Source organism: Physeter macrocephalus, chromosome 17, assembly GCF_002837175.3.
Source record: "Physeter macrocephalus isolate SW-GA chromosome 17, ASM283717v5, whole genome shotgun sequence".
In the NCBI taxonomy this organism is placed as follows: Eukaryota; Metazoa; Chordata; class Mammalia; order Artiodactyla; family Physeteridae; genus Physeter; species Physeter macrocephalus.
In genome coordinates, this window is record NC_041230.1 from 24,133,934 (window position 1) to 24,158,306 (window position 24,373).

Here is a 24,373-nt window from a genome sequence, read left to right on the forward strand (position 1 = left end):
GTCAGGGATCTCTGCTGCCCAAAGTGTTACGAGAAAAATAGAGTAGAATATCTCTACCTTCAAGGTGCAACTCCAAAGACATCATTTAAAAGCATCTTGGGTTTAAGAGTGATGTCAAAGAATGCTTGCTGTATATATGGTCTTTAAGGTCAATTATACACAGACAGATGGGCAGTTGCTTCATACAGCTGCTCCTGATCTGAAACAGGAGCCCCATTTGGGCGTCAGGTCTAATGAACATTTTCTACATCATGGATCATCTCTTTTGTCATTCATTCACTTATTCTACAATATTGTTGAGATTACACTATATGCATTGCTTGGAGCGCAACACTAAGAGATACAAAGTTGAGTAAATCGTGGAACTTAAGCTCCTACAAGATACTGAGACAAAATGTGATGGAGAAGGTAATACAGCAGATCAGGAGGAGGTTTGCAAAGGGATCTGCATGCCAGACGCTTACTCTGCAAGATTCTGGTCAAACTTAGCTTTTACAAGGGTGAGGCTCTTCTTCCAATAAAGGTTAACGTTAGGATGGAAAGAAAGAGCCTGTGTCACCTATCTGTGTGCTAATGGCACTCCCTAGAATGGTGACATCAACTGACCGGCTCTTAGATTCTGCAGAGGTGTGAGACTCACCTGTTCCTACACTCTCTCCTACACAGGTCACTGCCATTTCTACACTCAATGGACTGTTCCTTTTACAACTGTTGTTGAGATAGATACTACCTTCCTGCCACACCTACTAGTTTCTTTGTCCTAGTTTTTTGCCTTTAAGTGATTTTCTTTTTTTCGTTTTCCCTTACTAGCACAATCTTAAGGTCTAGCCATCCCCCACTTCTCTGTGCTCCCCAAATGCCCCAGAACAGTAACCTGCTTCATAAACATAACTTAGGTTTTATGCCCTCTTGAACCTCCTTCCTCTTCTGCTATTTGACTCTGTCCCAGATCTGAGGATCACATGGTAACGCAGTAAAAGTCTACAAATATGCTGGCTCCCAGAGTGTGAAGGGCTTCGGGCGCCCGAGTTCTAAGCCCCAGCCCAAAGTTAGCCACAGCGCTCATTTTCAAAGGCAATCACAAGATGCATATCAAAGAATTTACAGAATCCACATTGGGAAACCTGTCAGAAAATTGTTGGGAAAATAAAGTGAATCAATAGAATGTCAAGAGACTCAAATGGAAAAAATATTGAATATTCATTTTCTCTGTTTCACAGGGGTAGGGATTTACTAGGACCAAGGCAGCTGGTAGGATTTTCGGCTTTCCTTGGAATGGTTCAAATAATTTTTGTGCTGTGCCTGGGATTAGTATTCAATTAAGTCCTTTAAAATTATAATGTGCAACTTCAACAAACTTGTTAACGAGTCTGCAACACAATTAGAGCAGTTAATAGCCACCAGGTACAACAACAAATGAATGCTGTATTTCTATAAACAGAGAACCTCTAAAACAAATTCAGCGATTGTGTTTCCTATTTGCATAGCTGTTTCACTTACTGTGATACCTGTAAACACTAGAGAAAAATTATGGAGGGGTCCTTTTCTCCATATATTTATCAAAAAAATCTGATGTAGAATCCATGTAGAAATTGTTTCTTTCTAATGTGGTCACATTCCAGGGAATCCAGTATGTTAACACAACCAGGTCTTAGTGGGGAAATCTAATTGGCCAAGTTTGTCACTTGGGTTGCAAACGCATCACTATGGCTGCCAAGATGTTTTAAATGTAATACCTCCATTGCTCTTATACAGGCCATTTCAACGTTTAAGAAAACAAAAGATGGTCATATAAATACTGTATCAGACATCACTATTAAATGAAAAAAAACTCATTTGGAGATGATTTCACACACTCAGACACCCACCCTCACCCAGAGAGACAGCATAGGCAGAAACACCCATAGTAGGGCTGGGAATTTCAGAGGAGAACCATGGGGCCATCTGTCCTCATGTTGCTATGTAAAACATTGGACTTCAATTATTGTGGTAGGATCAAGACTGCAACTTTCTGTACATTTCTTAGTTTTCTTAAACCAGACAAAGACAATTCATTTTAAGAGCTTTTAGCATTTGATTTAATGCAAAATCAAGGAGATTAACTCCCTTGGCTGAGAGATTTTTGCATCTTAAGTTGATCTATTCTAAAATAACTATAAAAAAATGAATGTTAAATCTGAAGATTATAATCTTAACATTTTTATTCCCTATAAAGTAATACCCAATGCTATTTGTAATTTTTAAATAATAGATTTTAACCATAGGATACAGCAAGATCACATGTATCACCCCTTTATCTACGCCTTAGAAGGTTTCCCCCCTGCTTTTTTCAACTCAAAGCTACCTTACCCACTCTCCTTTCCATCCACATCCACATAATTATGAAAGTATCGTGTAACGATTTAAATAGATTAACTACTTTTGGTAGTTTGTGGAAGAAATGCTACATCTTTTTACCACAAGACTGTAAAACTTTCTCACCATTCTTAAGTAACAGCAGAAATAATAAAATCTAAAAAAAAAAAGTGCAATTTAATTTGGTTTTTTAGAACTATTTCTTCTCTAGCCTCAGAAGATTAGTTTCAAAGCAATGGTAAAATCATTGATGTACGTCTTTTCAAGTCAAAAGAAAAAAAGACTCCTAAATACCAAACATTTGCTCTTTGGAGCATAGCAAGAAGAAAGGAAGAGGGCCAGACGGCCACATCCTAGGAACAAAGTATTGTCCAGGTAGTTGTCGGCTAAAATGGGATCTCTTTCCAGGTCTTTTTATTAGTTAAAGTTTTTCTTTTCCAAACAAAACCTCATTTTCTTTCACTAATCTTTCTAGTGGGTATCTGCCAGTTCTTCTGCATGACTTGCTTCATGAAAACTTGTAAAAAAGAAGGAATCTAAAACCAGTGCAATTTTATATCCACACTCTCTGTGCCATTAAAAAGTACTCAACTTTTATGAAACATTGCTTATTTTCCAGAAACCTAGAAAAATGACTTAATTACACTAATAATTACATTCTCCCCAAATTAGACCGTAAAGACTCTCAATTAAATTTTTCATTTTTTTACTTCATAAAATAATGCTAAGTCTTATGAGAAAGAATAGATACATAAGAGTAACCAAGAATGTCTGGAAAAGAAGAGGAATAAGGGAGAATTTCTCCTACGACCAATTCAAACATATTGTAAAGTTATAACATCAGCCTGTGCTGGTATAGGATCAATGAAACAGAATAAAAATCCTAGAAACATTCCCAAGTAAATATAAAAATTTAGTGTATGATAAAAGTGACATTTAAATCAGAAGATGTGATATATTATTCAATAACTTCTGTATTGTGGCAACTGGCTATTCATTTGGAGGAGCAAAGAAAAGGTAGTCCCCCATTCACACCATTGAAAGAATACATTTTAGGTAAAAGACATTTATAAGGGTAAAAAAAGGAAATGATGTTCTCCAAGAGTATGGAAGTGGGTGTTTATATAATACTGGATTGGGAAGCCTGAGTCCTAAGGCAATAATCACATAAAAATTAATAATGTTTACTACATAAATGCAAAAAATATCTGCACATCAAAACATCAAAAATTATGTCTAAGAGGAAGGACAAAAGAGATGACATGTTTAAATATATCAACTATATATAAATGTATATAATATATATTAAACAGAGGGTTAATATGCTCAATATATAAATAGTTTTAACAATTCAATAAGAAAAAGTTGATGATATAGACAATTCACAAAAGAAAAAATGTAATGACAAATAATTTACCTATCCAAAAGGCATTCAAAAAATTATATTAGTCAATGTTAATGAGGATGTGAGAAAATGGAAATTCTCACACAATACTGATTAGAATATAAACAGATGCAACATTTTACAAATAATAGCTTAGATATGGGCATGCTTATAAGTCCAGCCATGCCATTTCTAGATATTTATCTAAGGAAACAATTATGGATCTACATAAATAAAATTTAACTCTAAGGATGTTTGTTGAACTATTGTTGGGAATACTAAAGGCAGTAAAGAACAAAAAACAAACAAAAGAACCTTTTCTATGTATATAAGAATAGAGGAATGAATAATTATTTAAAGTGTAGGAAGTAATATTTAATAATAATTTTCATGATATTTTGCCAACTGGAAAAAAGGTTTCAAAAGAGTATATGCGGTACAACATCATTTTGTTAAACATTTAAAATAAAACATATGAATACTTAAAATATGAATGTGAAATTAAAATGTTACTATTGTTTAAGGATGGTAATTTTATGAATTATTTTTAATTTGTTTTGTGTTCTCTCTTTTCAACACTTTCTTTAACCTCTGTGTGTGTGTGTGTGTGTGTGTGTGTGTGTGTGTGTGTGTGTGTGTGTGTGTCCCTACTCTGGCAAACCCTGAATTCTCTTGATTCCGTCCAAGGTCTGCAGAAGATTTCCCTCCTCACTCCTCCTCCTCCTCCTTCAAGTACCTGTGGACCCTTTCCTGAGTTGCAGTTTCATAGAAGTGAAGATTCTTTTTTTGTTTCTGTTTCCTTTTGTTCTTTGTTAATTTCAGAGATGACACAGGGGCCAGATGTTTCTCTTCTGCCCTTTTTAACAGAAAGACTTTTAAAACTTATTCATAACTTTTAAGAAATTGCTGAAGTTCTTTGAAACAAACTCAGATGATACAGAATTGCATCTGCAGTTTCAAACAGGAACTCCTCCCTGCCCTGTTCTCTGTATCCAGTAACATCTTTTAGGGATGACCTAAGTTAAGACAAAAGTATGGTGTGTGTGTCTTTTCTGGTCTTTTCTCTATGTCTTTTAAAATATTTTAACTATTCAATCCATTGCAATTTATTTTAGTATATATCTTGTAAAGTGAAATGTAATTGCTTACTTTTAACTTTATGAGTGCTAAGAGCAGAATTTATACTGAGGCTCTCTTTACTCTCTTCTGGGCTAAATGAGAGAAAAAAATCAGGGATGGAATTGTATGAAATAGCTTTTTTTCCCTACATGTAACTAAACTTTCCAGGATGTTCCTTCTTTCTGATGAAGTAACTTGAAATGCTTATTTTCTTTTTTTAAAGATAAGGCTGAGAGTCAAGCATTATAAATTCCAATTCTTATAGTTTCCAGCAGACAAGGTAAGTGAGAGGTGTGGACTGAATCTAAGAGATTGTAAGAAGTAATGTGGACTGCAGAAAACTGTACGTTGGTAACGAAATTTAAAAACTGAACAAATATTGTTTTTATAATAAGGGGAAATCATTTAAAAAATACATGTTGACTAAATTAAGGTACAGTTCTTGAAAAAATGGAAACTCTCTGAACTTCTCCTAAACTGCCACCGATAATGTTACAACAGTTTAGCTGGGAAAAACTTTTGAGTTTAATTTACGTGGCCAGTGGACCTCAGATACTACCCAGGGCAGAGCTCAGCAAGACAAAGATCAACCTTTGTGACACCTCTTTGACTTCAAGACTACAGTGAGTCTTGATGGATCTTAAGGATACAGTGCATCCTGATCTTTGGCAGTGGAAGCTTCTACATGGAACAAGAATACTGATAATCAACATTTGAATTCTTTCTATGAGACAGGCATGGTGCTAGGCACATTGTTTTCTATAATACATCACTTTTTATAATCCCTTTGAAAATCTAACACCTAGGTACTATCATGATCTCCATTTTATAGATGGGGAAACTGAGGCTTATAGATGGTAAATAACTTATATGTTAGTAAGAACCTCCTTTTTTGGACTTCGAAGCCTGTGTTCTGACCACCAAGCACTGTTAGAAGAGGTTCTTAACCCAGTAACTCTCTGTCCATCTGACAGGGGGTCTGTTCAGGGAAGCCTGCCTTCCCCCACGGAAGCACACTTCCACACCAGTGTCTCATCTTGTGAAGAAAGTGTGGTGTAACCACACACAGGAACGGGACCCAGACAGATCTTGATTAAAATCCCACACCTTGAACATATGAGTCAGGTGAACCGGGATGAGTTACTTCAATTTTCAAAAGTGCGGTTTCTTTGAGGACTGCAAAATGAGGACAATGCAATCTACTTCTTAGGTTTTGGTGGGAGTGAAATGCGATGCTACACATGCCTAGTATGAGGTAGGGACTTAGTAAATGCTGGTTCCTTTCATTCTCTCTTGACAAAACATTGTTACGTATTGTTTATGTCACTCTACCAATCACTGTCCTAAGAGATCTATAAAAATGATGCAACTCAATTAACCACAATTTGTCTCTGCAATTTACCTGTAGGAGAAAAAGGTAAATTGTGGCAGGTGGGGGGAGGGGAGAGACAGATAAAAAGATTTTTGCTCTCACAGCTCTTATAAGTCCTGTCCACCTGGCTCAGTTCATCTACGGCCCAATTTTGTAGACCTACATCATCTACTGTTCTTTGGAAGGTTGGTAATAATGCGTTGATTAATGCTCCTAGCAATGCCTTAAGAGTCTGAACCCATCATCTAAGTAAAAGCCATTGTGTTAAAAAAGTAGGAATGCAGTCTCAGAACAAGGTGTAAGCAACTCACAAGAAAATAAAATTATTCCCCAATCCCGTGGGATTGCATGGTACCTTTCTTTTAAGACAATGTACCTTTCATGGTACATATCTGCGTGGTACCTTTCCTTTAAGACAATGATTCTCTACTTGAAATTCTTGAATGGATTTTAGGAGGTCCCTAAACCTCATGAAATTGCCAACTTCTACATGATTGTGCCCATGTGCGTTTTGCAAGGAGATGATTGATTTTGTGAAATTCTCAAGAGTTCTATGACCTCAAACACCTAGGAACCACTGGTCTGGAAGCTTATAATCCAAGCCAGACATGCTGACATCAAGAAAGACACAATGAACAGTGGTGTATTGACATGAAGTGAGGGAGGGATTGGTCACAGATAAGGATATGTGTATGATGTGAAGGCAGGAATGGGATTTAAACATCCAAACAGATATACAAACCTTTTCTGAGGGGGGTTCATTTTGAGGTCTTAGTCTTAAAGAAAATAAGGAATAGAAATCTTTGAAGACTTCCCTTCTTGAATTAGAAGCCTTTCCCCTACTTTCTTTGAAACTCCAAACCACCAAACATTTACATCTAAGTGGAGGGAGTAAACCAGCTAATTAAAACTGTTTCAGGGCTTCCCTGGTGGCGCAGTGGTTGAGAATCCGCCTGCCGATGCAGGGGAAACGGGTTCGTGCCCCGGTCCGGTAGGATCCCACATGCCGCGGAGCGGCTGGGCCCGTGAGCCATGGCCGCTGGGCCTGCGCGTCCGGAGCCTGTGCTCCACAACGGGAGAGGCCACAACAGTGAGAGGTCCGCATAACGCAAAAAAAAAAAAAAAAAAAAAATTGTTTCAGTGATGCATCTATTTTTCTATTTAACACTCTTTTCTCTCCCTTTCACTTTTCATTTCTTGCCTGAGTTCACGTGGCCCATTCCTTGTCTTTTTAAATAACTGGACAAATTATTACTATTAGTAATTTGAAGAGAAGGAAGAGAAACATAAATAAGAGAAATGAGTTTCCATGGCAACCACAGCCAGGTGAGATCATTTTGAACATCCTTTCTGTGACTATTTCATTAGCACTCTCCTGAGAAACTGAATCCCTGTTAACCCATTTATGGACCAAGTGTTCTTTAGCAGATGGCTCTCAGACTGCTCACTCACTCTTGGAGATGCTGATTTATCATTTTTAGCGTGTACTTGGATTTTGTAGCCAGAAGTGACTGGTATCTATTTGTATATCTGTCTCCTGCTTAGAGCATGCCCTGTGATTCTCCAGCATCCATCCACAGTTCCATGAACAAGGACCAATGATGTCATATTTTTTTTTAAAGAACTAAATTATCACTTTCAAAAGTAGAGTCCTCATAATGACAGTGCTTTGTTTATTGAGTCTAAACTCCATTCCCTTTGGAGGGGATGAGGCATAAGAGCAAGTATCAGTCAGGAGGGACTGAGTAATGCTGTGGTAACAAACAGCCCCTGTGCTGATTAATTTTATGTGTCCACTCAGCTAGGCTATGGTGCTCGGTTGGTCAAATACCATTCTAGATGTTTCTCTGAGGTTATTTTTTTAGATATTATCATTTAAATCAGTAGACTTTGAGTACAGCAGATTACCCTCAATAATGTGGGTGGGCCTTTCAATGGAAGACCTTGAGAAAAGACTGAGGTGTCCCAAAAAGGAAGGAATTCTGCCTCCAAACTGCCTTCAGACTCACTATAACACTGATTCCTGCCAGATTTTCCAGACCATAGGTCTGCTCTACAAATTTCAGACTTGCCAGTCCTTATAATCACATGAGCCAATTTCTTGAAATGAATATCCATCTCTATTACTTCTGTTTCTCTGGAGAACCTGACCCTGGAGAAGTCACCAATTCTCATTGACTTAACCCAATCAAAGCTCATTTCTTCTTCATGTTCCATGTCCAATTCAAGTTAGCAGGGGACTCAAGACATGTAAATCACTCAGAGGCCCCAGCTAAAGGAGTCTCCATCTCAACATGATCACAGTAGCAGAGGAAGGGGCCATGGTAAACCAAACATTGGCTTTAAAGCTTCCATCTGGAAGTGATAGCTGCTACTTTCACTTGCATTTCATTGGCTAAAGCAAATCTCATGGCCATCCTAACTTCAAAGGAGGCAAGGAGGTGTAATTCTACCAGATGCCTGGAAGGAGGAAAGCCAGAAACGTTTGGGGAACAGCACTAAAGACTGCCACTTATGGGAGGACATTTGTGGAACCTCTTGTTCTACTGTGTTCCATTGATTAGGAAATGAGAATCAAGAGGACCAAGCAATCTCTTTGGTTCTAATGATTGTGTGATTATTGGAAAGTGATTTAGCCTACGTAAGCAATCAGTTTCTCCATCTGCTCTATGGTGGAAATAGAAGATAACATTCTTTCTCCTCTGCCCTCCTGCTGCAACAGAGAAAATGTCCAGCCTCCTCTCAAAGGCCAATCACTTCACATGTTCATGTAGTCTTCATACCAGAGACCTACTGGCCATGCTTAGTTCTGTGGTCTACAACCCAACTTCCAACCCTTCAGAAATCCTTGTTGTTCCACATTTAAATTTTATTTCAATAATATTCACTTCTCTCCCTGTCCTCTGCCACCATCCTATTCCAAGCCACCATCTCCTTTTTCCTGGGCTTCTGCAATAATCCTGGAATGAATCTTCCTGCTTCTATATCTACTCACCTCCAATCTAATTTTCCACAAATCCCCCCAAGAAAATATCAAAATAAGGGAGGAATATAGCTTAGTGGTTAAGAAAAGAAGAGGATCTGAACACACAGGGATTGAATTTTTGCTCTGCCACTTGCTAGGTGGATGGCTTTGCAAAGTTACCTAACATTTCTGTACATCTGTTATCTTCATATGGAAATTAGGGATAATAATAGCACTTGCTTCATAGGATTATTAAAAGGATTAAGTGTGTTGATACATGCAAAGTACCTATAGTGTTGCCTGCCACATACTAAGTGCTGTCTCTATTTGTAATTTCTATTACTGAAACTGTTTGTAATATTATTTGTTTGCCTGTCTCTTTAGTTCCAAATATGAAAACTGATACGGTAAGTTATCAATCATTATTTGTTGATAAAATAAACATAAACTATATAATGAATAAGTGAATTAGTGGTTGTGGCAGGCAGCTTCTAATCTGACTCCCAGTGATCTCTGCTTCCTGGAATTTATATTCTTGAATGTGGGCTGGGCCCCATGACTTGCTTCTAACAAATAGGATACAGCCAAAGTGATCTGATAGGATGTCACTTCTGAGATTAAGTTATAAAAGACTGTGATTTTCATTTTGCTTGTTCTCTCTCTCTCTCTCTCTTCCCCCCACCGCCACTGGCTCACTCTGATGAAGCAAGCTGATACGTGTGAGCTGTCCTATAGAGAGGCCCATGTGACAAGGAACTGAGGGCACCCAGTCCTACAGCCATGAGGAACTGAATCCTGCCAACAACCCCTAAGTGATCTTGGAAGTGGGTCCTTCTCTACTCCAGCCTTGAGACCACAGCAGCCCCGGCCAGTACCTTGCCTGCAGCCTCATGAGTGATCATGAGGCAGAGGCCCCAGCTGAGCTGTACCTAGATTCCTGCCCCATTGAAACTGTGGGATAATACATATTTTGATGTCACTAAGTTTGGGGGTAATTTGTTATGCAGCAAATGATAAATAATATAATAATAAAGATAACAATATATGATAGAATGATATGAATATTCAGGAAGAGATTTTTAAGCCCTGAGCTTTTAACAGAGCAGCCATTTCCCTGGGCTCATGGACAATCATTAGCGCCTCCAGAATTGTCCTTTTCTCTTAGTATCTGTATCCTCACTTCCTGCTTGAGCTTTGGAAGCTGATAGTAAAGAATTAAAAAGCTGAGTCTCCTATTTCATTAACTGTGTGAACTTGGCGAAGTTACTATACTGTTCTGAGCAACTTTCATCATTGATGAGATGGAGTTAACGATATCTCCCTCACAGAATTACTATGGGGGTTACAGTGTTCAAAACCTCAATAACATACCCCATTGAGTATCTAGAACACAGTGGGTATTCAATAAATGCCGGGTCTTGTCCCTGATATCTGCTAGTGACTGCTTTGCCCCATTTTTTAAACTCTGGTTATAGCTAAAATCTTCTTCAGAATTAACATTCTTCAGAATTAAAGAGAATGCAAGTATCTGCCCTATGGAAAAGAGTTCAAATGTGGTTTCTTACCAGACAGAGCAAGAAAAAAGTAATTCATCTTTGAACTCTTGTAGTTGGGCAAATGATTTGCAGTGTTCAAAGAGCAGCAAAATGTCATGAGTATGAGAATTAAAAAAGTAAAAGCTTGGGTCTACCTATGAGCTCATCAGGAAGCAGGCTTACTGTAAGGACTAATGCATGGCTGCCCCATCCCCCAAATACACACATTGGCCATTGTGGAGATGCAGAATGGAAACAATGTTCTGGAGACAATTCCAATATGTGTGTGTCCTGTGGGAGCTGGAGAGACGATAGAATATACACTACTGCTCAGAGAAGGCAATGTCAGAGAACTCAGTGGTCCCAATACTAGAACTTAGGTCATTCTCAAAAGCAAGGAAAGGCAAAAGTTTTCATTTACAGCTTGAAAGCCTACCTTCCCTTGATGTCAAATACCACAATTAAGAATTTGCTTTTTAATAAACACAGTCTTAAGTTGGTAAGAGCCGAAGCATCGTTCACATATCATTTCCTGCACCACGCAGCTCATATCAGCAGACTTAGGAAAGCATCAACCACAAACATGTTGCTGATAGAAATTTCCTAATGCAAGCAGTCTTTATAGATTTCTGCTCTTTCAGTGTAGGTCTCCAAGGGCCATTTGAATCCATATTAATTTCCTTTCTGGCAGTTATGCGGCTGAGTATGAACGGCACTATTTCACTTTTAATCTGTCAGTAATTTAGTAATGTGTAAACTAATTATGCACAGATATTAATGTAATCGGTTTGGGGAGCTATAAAATCAATGTGTTTTTCAAGAATGCATTAAAGAGAATTGTGGTATTATAATCATAGGTCAGTTACAGATAATGTTAGGAAATTAAAAAGTGGATGTCACCCACACTTCAGGGAGCACCCACTAACTCCATCAAATCATAAGAGCATGTTCTTTACATTTTCTGGCACTGCAGGAAAAATGTTATTATCACAGCCAAACCATCTTGCTTTGCCCTGAGTCTGATAACACCACTGCCATGACCCTTCTTCTCTACTTCGTCCTCTCCCCTTCCTCTGTGTTAAATAGAAACTTGCTACTCAGAATCTCAAAAAGTTGTGCTACAGCTCATCCTTCTGGGGGTCATGTCAGTGTCTCACGGTAATGGCCTCCTCGGGGGAAGGCCACGCCTGTACAATTAACCAGATCATCATGCAGCGGAAGATAGGTTAGCATGAACCCAGTGGCTAAGAGGGATTACTACAATCTTTGCACGATGTTCTCATTTGATTATTTCTACAGTCAGCCCAAGACATGATCAAATCCTTCCATGAGGCTAGAGGCGTCTCACCACCTGGAGTATGGATACAGGTTTTCCACCCACAAATAGAGGGAAACGTCGCTCTAGGATAGGCCTTGAAATATTGGGTTAGCACTCATCCAATCAAGTGTTTGGATAATTTCTAGAAATTTACCATTATATACCTCTATTGAATGGACTCCCCTAAACCCCTGAAAGTTTGCCTCTAATCCTTTGCCTCCCTCTAAAAATTAGGTCATTCTCTTGTGGAGCCCTCAACATCAGTGATGTCTGGTAGAACACGCCATTACCTCCCTCCTTGACATTAGTGAAGAGATTCCGGGCCCAGCCTTGCACCTTAGGAAGGTACCGATATAGAAAGAAAGCTAGAATTGGAGATTGAGTTCCAGCTCTGGAACTGCAACCTTGGGTTACGCTGAAAGATAGGCCTGGGACAATCATGATTCTGACATTCCCTAGATGTGTGGTTCACTTGGAACCTTATTTTCCTTGTTTGCAAAATAAGATGATAATAACATTCCTTGTGAAATAAAGATTGCACAGTGCTTGGGTCAAAGTAAGTGTTCGATAAATAGTAGCCAGTAGTAGTAGTAGTAGTAGTAGTTAGAGAAATTATAGTAGTAGTATTAGTAATGGTCATTTTACTCCCTGGGCCTCACTGCTTTCCTACTATAAAATGAAAGTTAACCTCTAAAACTCTAAAATCCCTTCCAATGGCAATCTACTTGCAAAGAGAATCCTCAGGAGGAAGAAGGTTGATCAACCCAACCCTGAAGGTTCTCCTCTAATAAAATCCTCCACACCACCCCGCCCCCTCCCATCAACACATCTTTCCCTCCTCATCACTGCTTTCTACCCATCACTCTACATAGTTCCATTCATCCTTCCTCTAACTCTCTAATGTATACTGTGCGATCGACACTCAATGAATGAACTCTCTCATCCATCCACTCCCCAAATTACTTACTGACATCTACTAGGAGTGGAGAAAGCTCTGCAGGGAATGTTGGTATGAATCAAATATGGCTCTAGTTGTCTTAGAGATAATTGCCCAACTGCCAAATAAGAGACGTCCACTATAAAAATAATTTATTATCAACCTTTTCTAAATCCTTCTTTGAATTGATTGAATTCCTCATGTGGTGCCACTTTCTCTAATATCCATACCAACAGAAGCTGTGTGTCCCTTCACTGGCTCACGCACAGCATGACCGCTTTTTTTTTCTTTAATAAATTTATTTATTTTATTTATTTATTTTTGGCTGTGTTGGGTCTTCGTTGCTGCGCGCGGGCTTTCTCTAGTTGCGGCGAGCGGGGGCTACTCTTCGTTGCGGTACGCGGGCTTCTCATTGCGGTGGCTTCTCTTGTTCTGGAGCACAGGCTCTAGGCGCGCGGGCTTCAGTAGTGGTGGCTCATGGACTCTAAAGCGCAGGCTCAGTAGATGTGGCGCGTGAGCTTAGTTGCTCCGCAGCATGTGGAATCTTCCCGGACCAGGGCTCGAAACTGTGTCCCCTACATTGGCAAGTGGATTCTTAACCACTGCGCCACCAGGGAAGCCCCGTGACTGCTTTTATACCACTCTTTGCCACGGGTATTCAATATTTTCCATTTTAAGTTCACGCATTCCAATTTTCCTCATTCAATGGATGTGTGCCTATTTCTAAGACTCACTTTCACAGTGATATTTTTAGAACATGATGCAAAATTTTGTGCCACCCATCCTTTCCCATCAATCCCCACAATTTCAACACCTATTCAGCTGTCTTACTTGTGCACTTGGCCTGACCACGCATCAATTCCAATGAAGGTCAACCACAAGTCACAAGGGCCAACAACTGGCCTGACTACACTGGTCATCATTAAATGAGACAATATGTGTAAACTACAAAGAACAGTGCTTGACACATGGTAAGCACTCAACACTTTCATGTCCATACTCTCTGCCTTCAGCTTTTTGTTATTCAGTATAATGTCTATTGTGCCCACAAAGAACCAGTGGTACACAAACCACTTCCAGGGGATATTCTCAGAGCCAGTATTTGTCTCCTGTCCTAGAAGCTGAGGACAGAGATTCAGAGGATAGCGCTGGTGATCATTGTCCAGAATCATTAACATCCCATTATGGAAATTAAATACCACTCATAGACTCAAGAACAGATTAGAGTTTTATCTAAAACAGATTAGAGTTTTATCACTCACACATTTAACTTCTGTGAAATCAAGTAGAGGTACTTGGCCAAAAATGAAATAGACCAAAAAAAAAAAAAAAAAAGAACAGAAACAGAGTAATTAAAATATATTTTGCATGGGAAATCTTTTGTTTTTTAATGAACTTCAGCATATATATAAATTATTTGCACACATACAATATTATATAGGGCTACAAACACAAAATCATAAAAACTGTTCTCTATGGGTCATTTAGGGGATTTTCTAGGGTAATTTTTTTTTTTTTTTTTTCTTTTTGGCCATGCCACGCGGCTCTCAGGATCCTAGTTCCCTGATCAGGGGTCGAACCCGCAACCCTCGGGAGTGAAAGTGTGAAGTCCTAACCACTGGACTACCAGGGAATTCCCTCTAGGGTAATTTTGATCATACCCAACTACTGCTTTAGAATATAACTCACACACAAAAATACTTTCCCATCATAAATCGTTTTAGGTTGATTTGGGAGCACATTGGTGGAAGCCAAAGAAGGATTTTCAGGCCAGGCTCCAGTCAACCAGAGGTTAACATTATCCATAATCAACCCCATCTCATTTCCCAAGGATCACATGGTCCTTAATTGACTTCACTGCCTTTTCTCAGACACTGGGTGTAAAGAGACCCCATGCATCACCAGGAATGTGCTGAACGTCCCTACCCTGAGATGATTGGTCTCCTCTCCTCCCTACCCTCGTTTCTTCAGGTGAAACTGAGGGTTTGTTTGTGCTCCCCACACCTGACTGCTTGATCCTCCTCTCCAGCCATCCTCCTGACTGCCGAAAGGCAGCTGCTATCAAGACTTACATGTCATTTCTCTTCTTTACATCCATCACAAGACCGGTCCTGAAATAATTAACAATAATAAATGTATCCAGGCAGTGGTCTTCATAGCTTGCACTAAAGGAAATTAGGGCAATAGCTTTATCCCTCCTATCAAGAATATCTCCTAGGATAGCTTTTTCTTTGCCAAGATAGTAAGAAGAATAAGCCCTGGAGAATTCTGTGTTATGATTGTCAAGACACGGATTATTGAGAAAAGAATTAGAATCACCAACTCTGGCAGAGGAAATCTGAGAGGCTGAGGGGATTCACAGGCAATGAGGACTTTTATGGTGAATGATATGGGCTGTAGCTTTAGCGCTTAGCTCTGCTTTACTGGTGGAGTTATGCACCTTAGATTTTTATCAAGAGTAGCTCACACACTGAAAAAATGTACAGCTGAGTTCTCCATATATGGGGAAAATGGGCAATTTAGAGGGTTATAATTGAGCTTATCTTGGACAAACCAAGGATACCACAAGATCACTGAACTTGGAGTCAACGGACTTGGGTTCAAATGCTGCAGTGCCACTTTGTAGATTTCAACCTGTGCTGTCTAATAACGTACCCCTAGTCAGATGGGCCTTTTAAAATTTAATTTGAAGCTAGTTAAAATTAAATACAATTAAAAATCCAGTTCCTTAGTCACACTAACAGTATTTCAAGTGCTCAAAAGCCCTGTGTGGCTAGGCGCTACTGTTTGTACAGTGCAGCTGTAGACTAAAGACAAATAAGCTTTCCAAACCCCAGTTTCCTCTTCCGTTAACTAAAGAAAAAAGTACTATCTGTCCTGTTTACCTCCCAAGTGCATTCTAAGATAATGAATACAAAAGCACCTTAAAATTATTAAACATTTTATAATAGATGAATAAGTAAAGTACTTAGTGTCTTGAACTTCACTTACAGGAATCCCTCACATTCTAACTTAAATCACTGTGGATTAAAAAAAAAAAAGTCTATGTGTTGATATAGTTATTTCCAGTTTCTCCCATCAGAAAAATAAGAATGGGTCAAGCTATGTCTAGCTGATCCTCAGTCTTGATGTCTTAGCCCAGAAGGCTAGTATCCTAGTATTTTCAGTGGAGTTTTAATTACAAATAATTCATAACTTCACATGTTACACAAAGCCCAGGCAGCACAGAGAATTATGTAGGAGAGGCTAGGGTGGTGGTGGCTTATACGGAACAAACATTGGTGACCAATTTGTCCATGGGGACATCAACAGGGAAGTGGCATCTTTCGGCTTCTCCCTAATTACTAAGAAGACAATGGGACTCTGCTATACTTAGGATTTATGTTCCTTTCCCTTATGCATTTCCTCAGAAAGCACATGCCTTATTTCCCCATGTGAGCTGCATTTGAAAATATCCATCTGAATTCTGTAGACAGATCTTCATCTTTTGCTTCACGGGTATCAGTGTCTAGAAGAGTGTCATCAGTCTCAAGAAGTGGGTGTGGGGGAGGACATAATAAAGGGAAGATTGCTGGGAGAAGGCTGGAGAAAATTTCCGAGAGGTGCCGGGCAAGAACAACTGAAGATCCCCTCTAATTTTAAGAGGTAAAGGATAAAGGTTTCTACAGCCAGGGCCAGGCAGAGCAGGTATAATTGTCTTGGTTGTATACAATTGGATCATCACCACCATCATAATTATCATCATCATCAAGCCTTGTATTGATATGGGCCTGCAGGTTTGAAAGTGCTTTCACATATATGTACACATTTGATCATTGTAATAACTTATGTAGGAAGTACACTGGACCACCATGGTCTTTGCACATCCAGCATCCACTCCTTCTTACCCTAGTAATACTTCTTTAATTTATCTGAAAACCATCTCTCACTTCAGATGGGGTACACCCTCCCAGTGTGAGTACAACCTCAGGCCCTGACCCATCAGTTTATCCAGGAATAAGTACATGATCCAAGTCTGTCCAAAGAAACACAATTCTGGGACTTTAGTTGAGCCTATTAAGAAAGAGAAACCTTTTGGGGCCACTAAGCTTGGAGGATGAAGCCTGGAGCTGCTCAGGCCTTTGCTTGGTAATAGCTGCTCTGAGGATAAAACTGACACTGAGGATTGCACAGCCAAAAGCTGGAGAAAAAGCAAGACTGAGTCTTGAGGACCTGGTTTAACCCCTTAGATTCATATCTGCAAGGGACTGTGCTACCTCTGGACATTTTTGTTTGAGCCAGATCGAGCTGTGTTTCTGTCTTTGGCAAAGAGGTCTAGCTAATACAGCTAGAGAGAAGAGATTAGTATCCACATTTTACAGATTAGAAAACTGAGGCTCTGTACAGTATCCACTAAACTGTAATTTGGACTGTTCTGCTGTTGTCTCTGAATATGAAATTTCTAAAAAATTCTCAAAGCCAGTCAGCAGGGAAGATGGGAAGGAAAGGTTGGCAGGCTGTAGCTACAAAAAATGTTTAAGGGTCTCATTAAAAGGAAAGTGAAACGAGAAAGAAAAGAGCCATGCTTATGGCATTACAAGTCCTTTGGGAGAGCAGAAATGCTGAAGTTTACAAATGCACAAGAGGCAGCGGATAACTGCAGCTGAGTTTACTAAAGAAATAGCGTTTGAAAATAGACTGGAATTTAGCAATAGTGGGATACACATTGTCTGGGGGGAAAATCACTGCAAGTATCTCCTCTAAGTATTTTGTAAGTAGATATATTCAATATATCAAAAATATATAAAAGTATCCCCCAATATCCAAATACAGTAGATATATCACATTATCTATCTATCTAAAATATCTCGAAACATAGCATTCATATACTGATGATTCTGATGGCTAAAGATTGTGTATTAAAGTGGTAGTTCTCGGGACTTCCTTGGTGGTCCAGTAGTTAAGACTCCACGCTTCCACTGCAGGGGGCACGGGTTCCAACCCAGGTTGGGGGACTAAGATCCCACATGTCATGCGGCCCCCAAAACATAAACAAATAAACAAACAAACAAAGTGGTGCTTCTCAAAGTGTCATCCCTGGACCAGCAGCATTAACACCACCTAGGAAGTTCTTAGGCCTTAGTCCAGACCTACTGAATCATAACTCTAGGGTGGGGCTCAGCAATATATATTCTAACATATCCTCCAGGCAATTCAGACGCATGCTAAAGTCTAAGAACCCTGTAATAAGGATACCTGAATATGTATATGTCTGTGTGTGTGTTTTGTGCAACTTTTTTTCAATGTTTATCAACCTCCTCTTCTGGAAGTCTTGATAGATAGAAAAGAGTATCACCCGTCTGGATGTAGCCCAGAGAGGAAAGTACAGATCTGGGGACCTTTAGGTCTTTCTGTTTGGAAGAGTCCTCTATAGTCATAGCACCAATGGCGCTCAGAGTGGTTTGGAATGTGACTGGTCAATTTTCAACTTCTATCTTAGTTATAATTTGTGTGGTAGGCAGAATTCTAAAGATACACAACCCTCCCCACCACTGCCACCACCCCCATGGTCAAGATTCCCATATCCTATTTACATAATCAGATGTTAATCTAGGTACTGCTGTGAAAGGATGCTGCAGATGTAATTAAAGTCCCAAATCAGTAAGCCTTAGTGGGGGGAGGTTATCCATGTGGGCTTGATTCCATCAGGTGAGCCCTTTAAAAGCAGAGAGCTTTCTCTAGTTGGTGGCTAAGGAAAAAATCAGAGAGATCTGAAGTATAAGAAGGGTTCAACATGCCATTGCTAACTCTGAAGGTGTAAGGTACCACATGAGAAGAAATGTGAGCAGCCTCTAGAAGCTGAGAGTTCTCAGGTTGACAGCCAGCAAGGAAACCGAGACCTCAGTCCTACAACCACAAATAACTGAATTCTTCTGACAACTCCAATGAGCTTGTAAGCAAATTTCTCTTCAGAGCCTGCCAATGAGGACTCAGTTTGACCAATACCTTGATTGTAGCCTTGTTACACCTTAAATAGAAAACCAGTCATGCTATGTTAGATTTCTGATCTCTAGAAATGTGAACTAATAAATGGGTGTTGTTTTAAGTCTCTAAGTTTGTGATAATTTATATGCAGCAAGTGGAAATGAATACCACACGAAAGAGAACATGGCAGCTGGAATACGGGACTCGAGCATTTGGAGTTGCATAGGATCTAATCATTTGGAAATGCATGAATAAGATCCTTAAAGTGGGAGCGAATGGAAAGAGCATCTGGGGAAAAATTCAGCTTAGTGAAGAAGAAAAAGCACATTGGAAGAAAGAAGAAACCTGGCCGACATACAATTAGGAGAAATGAAGGAAGTCATTGAAAACCAAAGTGAAGACAGATGATTCCATGAAAGGCGATGGAAAGCGGAAGAGACCCATGCTGCTGAGTGGTAGGGAACTGCCTGGCAAGATTATTACTTAGAAGCATGTTTACACAGAATTTCATAACTCGAGGGCATTGTAGAGACCATACAATATAATTCTTCATTTTTTTAGATGAAGATTTAGAGACTAAATCATGAAGGACTGAGCAAGGTTACAGAGCTGATTAATTTCTGAGTTAAGATCAGAACTCACATCTCCTGATGCCTCTTTTTATTCTGCAGAACTCTTTCAGCATTGGAGTCAGCCCTTCCCTAAGGCAGAGGAATAGCTTGTATAACCACTGAGAAGAGAGCAGACACTTACACAAAACAGCTGGACTGTTGGTACCCCAGGCTCGGGGCATTAATCCACGCCCAGATATGATGACTTTTGCTCCTTAGCCATCTACAAAGCCAAATGAAATTAGTACGCAGGGCATGCTCTTCCAGAGAGCCTCAAACCTGATTAACAGGTTAGAAACTAGAGCCTGTGGAGCAAGATAGATGATATTGGGATGCTTATGCCCAGCAACAAAAGGAGCGAGGATGCCCAAATGGTGGGGGCAGAGAGATATCTGTGAGGTGCCCGAACTGATGTGCCCTTCCTAGCACACGCACACATGAGGTACAGTCCCGCTAAGGTGCTTCTCCCCTATGCGTTTCTATTTATTAAATAAATGATGGTTTATTAACCTCATAACCACCGTCCTTCCCCCAAGAAACTAAGCAGAATATTCGCCCCTGCAAAAGATCTTTTTGCTCACATTGGAAGAGAAGTTACCCACGGGCTGGTATCTGTTTCCATGGAAACCAAAAATAAATATTGATACTGCGTTAATGGTCTGTGTCTCACTTAAGCTCCATTAAACCTCGAGCACTTGCAAGAAAACAGCCCATTGATGGCCCAGCTGTGGGAGAAGGAAGAGGCTTTATTAAAAGCAACCGTGTGGAAGGCACATGGGGTGCAAGCAGGATTTCGGAGCACTTCTCAACCAGGAAGCTCTCCCGCCAACGAGACCTACTTACCTGCACTCCAAATTGCCGGTTAAGATGCTGGTCCCTGCCTGAATGGATTTTTGTGAACCTGTCCTGTGTATAAAGAATAGTTGTGTGTTTTGGAAAGCTTATCTGTAGACAACAACATTTTCCAGGAACGCACATGCCCAAAGCACAGCGAACAAATGAACTGAGCATCCCAATTAGAATATTTCTTTCTCTGCTGCTTTTCCCAAAGCAATTCAAGTGCAGACACTGAGGTCAGTATAGTTGCCTTTTATATTTATAATACTGCTTTTAGGAGCAAAGTATTTGATTTATTGCATGAAGGTATTTTACAGCTTTAAGCACTGCTGCTCCTTGGAATAAGGAGCATCACAGCCTGCTTAATTTACACGAGGGATGTTAGGACTATTTAATGGCATGTAAACATTTTATAAGGCAAGTTCAAATTGTAGGCCATATTTAATATACTTGAGCAAAATGGACCACAAATGGATTCTAGTTCTCATTTATTGGCCCAGTCTTTCTCATGGCATCAAAAGTGAATCGAGTTGTAAAAGGTGTTAAGAGGTTTCAGTACAGTTTGTGACACAGCACAATCGGTGAGTCTGCATAGCACAAGAAGCACGTGAATTAATTCCAGAACTAGGGAAACCATGAGCCCCCGAGTCAGACTTTATCATATGGCTTCTGGGGCTCAGTCAATAGAAGCTCCTGGGCCCTCAGCCCCTAGCAGAGATCAAAGCCCAAATTGCTGCTGGGATGAGTATTGAGAAAGAACGTGGTCCAGAAAGTGTGCTTTCTTGTCATGAACACCACCCAATGGGAAAAGCCCTTAGTAGCAAAATGGAGATTTAGGGGGTATCGTGGCGCTAGCTCTAAGGGTTCTAGTTTACCATGAGTGTGCAAATAATGTGTGATAAACTTCTAAAGTCTCTGTCTGAGAAGCGGGTCTATGATTCTTGCCTTCCTAGAATCTCTCTAGGAAACACCCTTCACCTCCTACACCTTCCCAGAGCCCACATGCTAATGCGGGCTGCTGCTGCTATCGGCCAGGGCTCTTGGCCTTCCCCAATCAATAGAAATTGACTAGAGGCCAGACAAGAAATTCAGGCGAGGGCTGAACGGGGGCTCCTGCTGCAGCAGTGGGGAGCGAAAACAAGTAAGAGTTTCCCTTGTTTGCTCCCCGAGGTGGGAACAAGCTGGTTCCTTATATGGGGTGAGGGTAGGGGTCAGGTTGGAGGGGTGCCTTAGGTGTTTTGCCCACCCCTCTGGTTGTGTTGAGTGCAGGGGGCATGCGCAGTACCCTGTTTTTGTTCCTGACACCCTGTTTTTGCTCCCGCCTCTTCAGAACTGGCAGTTGGGTTTTTTGGTCTTTTTGTCTCTTTTTGTCTCTAATCTGCCCCAACTGCACATGCATGCAGTTATTTTTAGTCCCATGTAGTTTCTTTGAAATTCGTAGCTCGAGGTGACATTTGTCCAGGTGCAAGCATTGCAGCACTGCTGCAAAGGGTCCCAGGTGCCAGCCTGCCTCACTGCCATCACGTCCCCCTGACTCCAGAGCTGGGTGAGGGACCACAGTGAGCAGGCTAACGGTTCAGGGATGGCCTGTGACCAGCGCTGGGTCAGTGAAAGCCTTCTGCAGACAGTGACTCTAGTTCTGGGGGAGGAGGCCTGGAGCTGTCAGCAGCCATTTGCCCCCTCCTGGAGGACGAGCCCAAGAATGAAGCCAACTCCCAGAGGACAGGGGCCAAGAGGTCTATCGCCCAGCACCCTGTTCAGTATCTGGACCCCATGATGTTGTCCCTTACCTTCCCTCATCGTCTCTGAGTTCTGTGAGCTAGTAAATCCCATTTTTGACTTTTAAAAGCTGTGTTTAATCGGGCCATGTCAGCTCTCATGCAGAGTATGAGAGTGTTCCCACAGCTTGCAGTGGGGAGAAAGGATGCGCCAGCCAGCTTCCATGTCCTTTGGGTCTGAGTAAGTGAGAAGGGCCTTATTCTAAGAGAGGCTACATAGCCCCCCAGATTCCTGAGATGTTTCTGGGGGGGGCTCCCTGAGAAAGAAGTCAGTGTCCTTTTCCCTCTCACAGCAGATAGCTTGGGGTCCATTTCTCCTTACCTTTTTCTTGATTCTGTTTCTAGCTCAGACACTGATCATGAGTGAATCTGTTAGTCTTTCTGGGCTCTATTGTCTTGGCTATGGGAAACATGACACCAACTAATATCTACTTTCTTTTTTTTTCCAAAACCCTTTTGTACCTAAATTTCTTAACCCTGTGAAAGAGGTCATCTTATTGCTATTTTACAGACACAGAGAGATGCAGCAAGTCTCCACCAAAAGGCACATCACTGATAGGTGGTGAAGCTGATTCTGGAGCCCCACTCTTTGCTTCTCAGCCCTGACTGACACATTGCACTAACTGGTCGACCTGCCCCCGGTTTGCTGGTCATCACTGCCTCCCCCTTCCTTTACATCCCTTCTGACAACCTCATGTGTTAGACATCATCCTCTCTGTTTTACAGGTGTGGCCACGGAAGCAGAGAAAGTGAACTGCCCAGGTCCTTAACATCAGGATTTATACCCTGGTCTTTCTGGACAACAAAATTCATTCTGTCTACTTTGTCATTGCTGGGGAGGTAGACGGGTTGACATGACAAAGTCTGCTTACTTTATAATTTTGCCTTAGCTGGCCATGCATTCGACATTCAACAAATAGTTTTGAAGTGTCTTCTGTGGGTCACATAGATAGAAACAAGACAGATGTGGGGAAGACAGACAGTAAGTAAATAATTATGATGCATCATGCTAATTGGTGATGGAAAATGATGAGACACTATAGGAGCAAAGAACATGGTCAAAGGTGTGTACAGGAAAGGACACTGTCAAGGAGTTCAGGAGAGGCCAACCAGAGGAAGTGCTATTTAAGGTAAGACTTAAAGGATTGTGCTGCTTCCGATCTAATAAAAGGGTTCTACAGGCCCCTCTATATGTATATTTTCTTTCCTGGATTAGTTTTAAAGGTCAAAATAACATTGCACACATAGCCTTTCCAAACCCTTTGATGTGTGGTTGCAAAGGGCCCTGTTTAGGGGGACTGCTCTGGGCTGGGCCATATTTCATCCAAAACAGGGATTCAAAATGGGAGACCATTACCAGTCATGTAATTAACGCTGCTGAAGACATACTGCTTATGAAAAGGAAAATGCTAGTGCTGATTATGAAATTTACGAGGTGCTTACATCTAGTGGATTGGAGTGAATTATCTAGTTCCACCGATGCTCTGACCCATTTAAAATGAGAACAGAAGAGGGCAATCTGTTTGCCTCTCAACACCCTCAGAGAAGGTAAAAGGGGTAATTTATATCTGTGTATCTGGCCGTTTATTCAGTCTAGAATTAGATAATGAGTTAGTATTTACATCTGTAAGCTTCTCCCAGGCAGGAGATGAGATGCACAGGGGAAAGCAGAATGGTTTTCACACATGTCTTCTTTCTGGGCGCCTCTGCCCCAGAAGAAAATTCCTTTTGCTCTAGGGGAGGCTGTTTGATGTGGGATGTGTGTGCACAGGGGTGAGGAGGCCTGTGATTTCTCATTCTGTGCCTTATTCTTTCCACCCTCAGCACATTCTCTTTGGGTGTGAAAAGATATTGGAGGTGAGGGACAGGGGCTCGTTCTGAGGTTCCCACTATGAAGTCACCCCAAACAGACTTCCTAGGGTCCTGGGGTTTATAAGGCTGGCGTGCTTTTGTCATTTACAGGTGTGTCTGCGATTCCCTCCAGGATCCATAGTCAGTAAATTGTATGGAGCATATTCACTAACTCTGCAATTAAAACAGTCTGTTGCATAACCAAACCCCTCTGCATTCCAAATTTAAAAAGCAGCCTCCAAGTCTTGATGCCCACTTCATTTACTAAAAAATAAAGTAAAATTTTAGAAAACACCTAAAAACCAAGTTCCACCTAAAGAAACCGGGAAAATTTTTCCTTAAGTGCT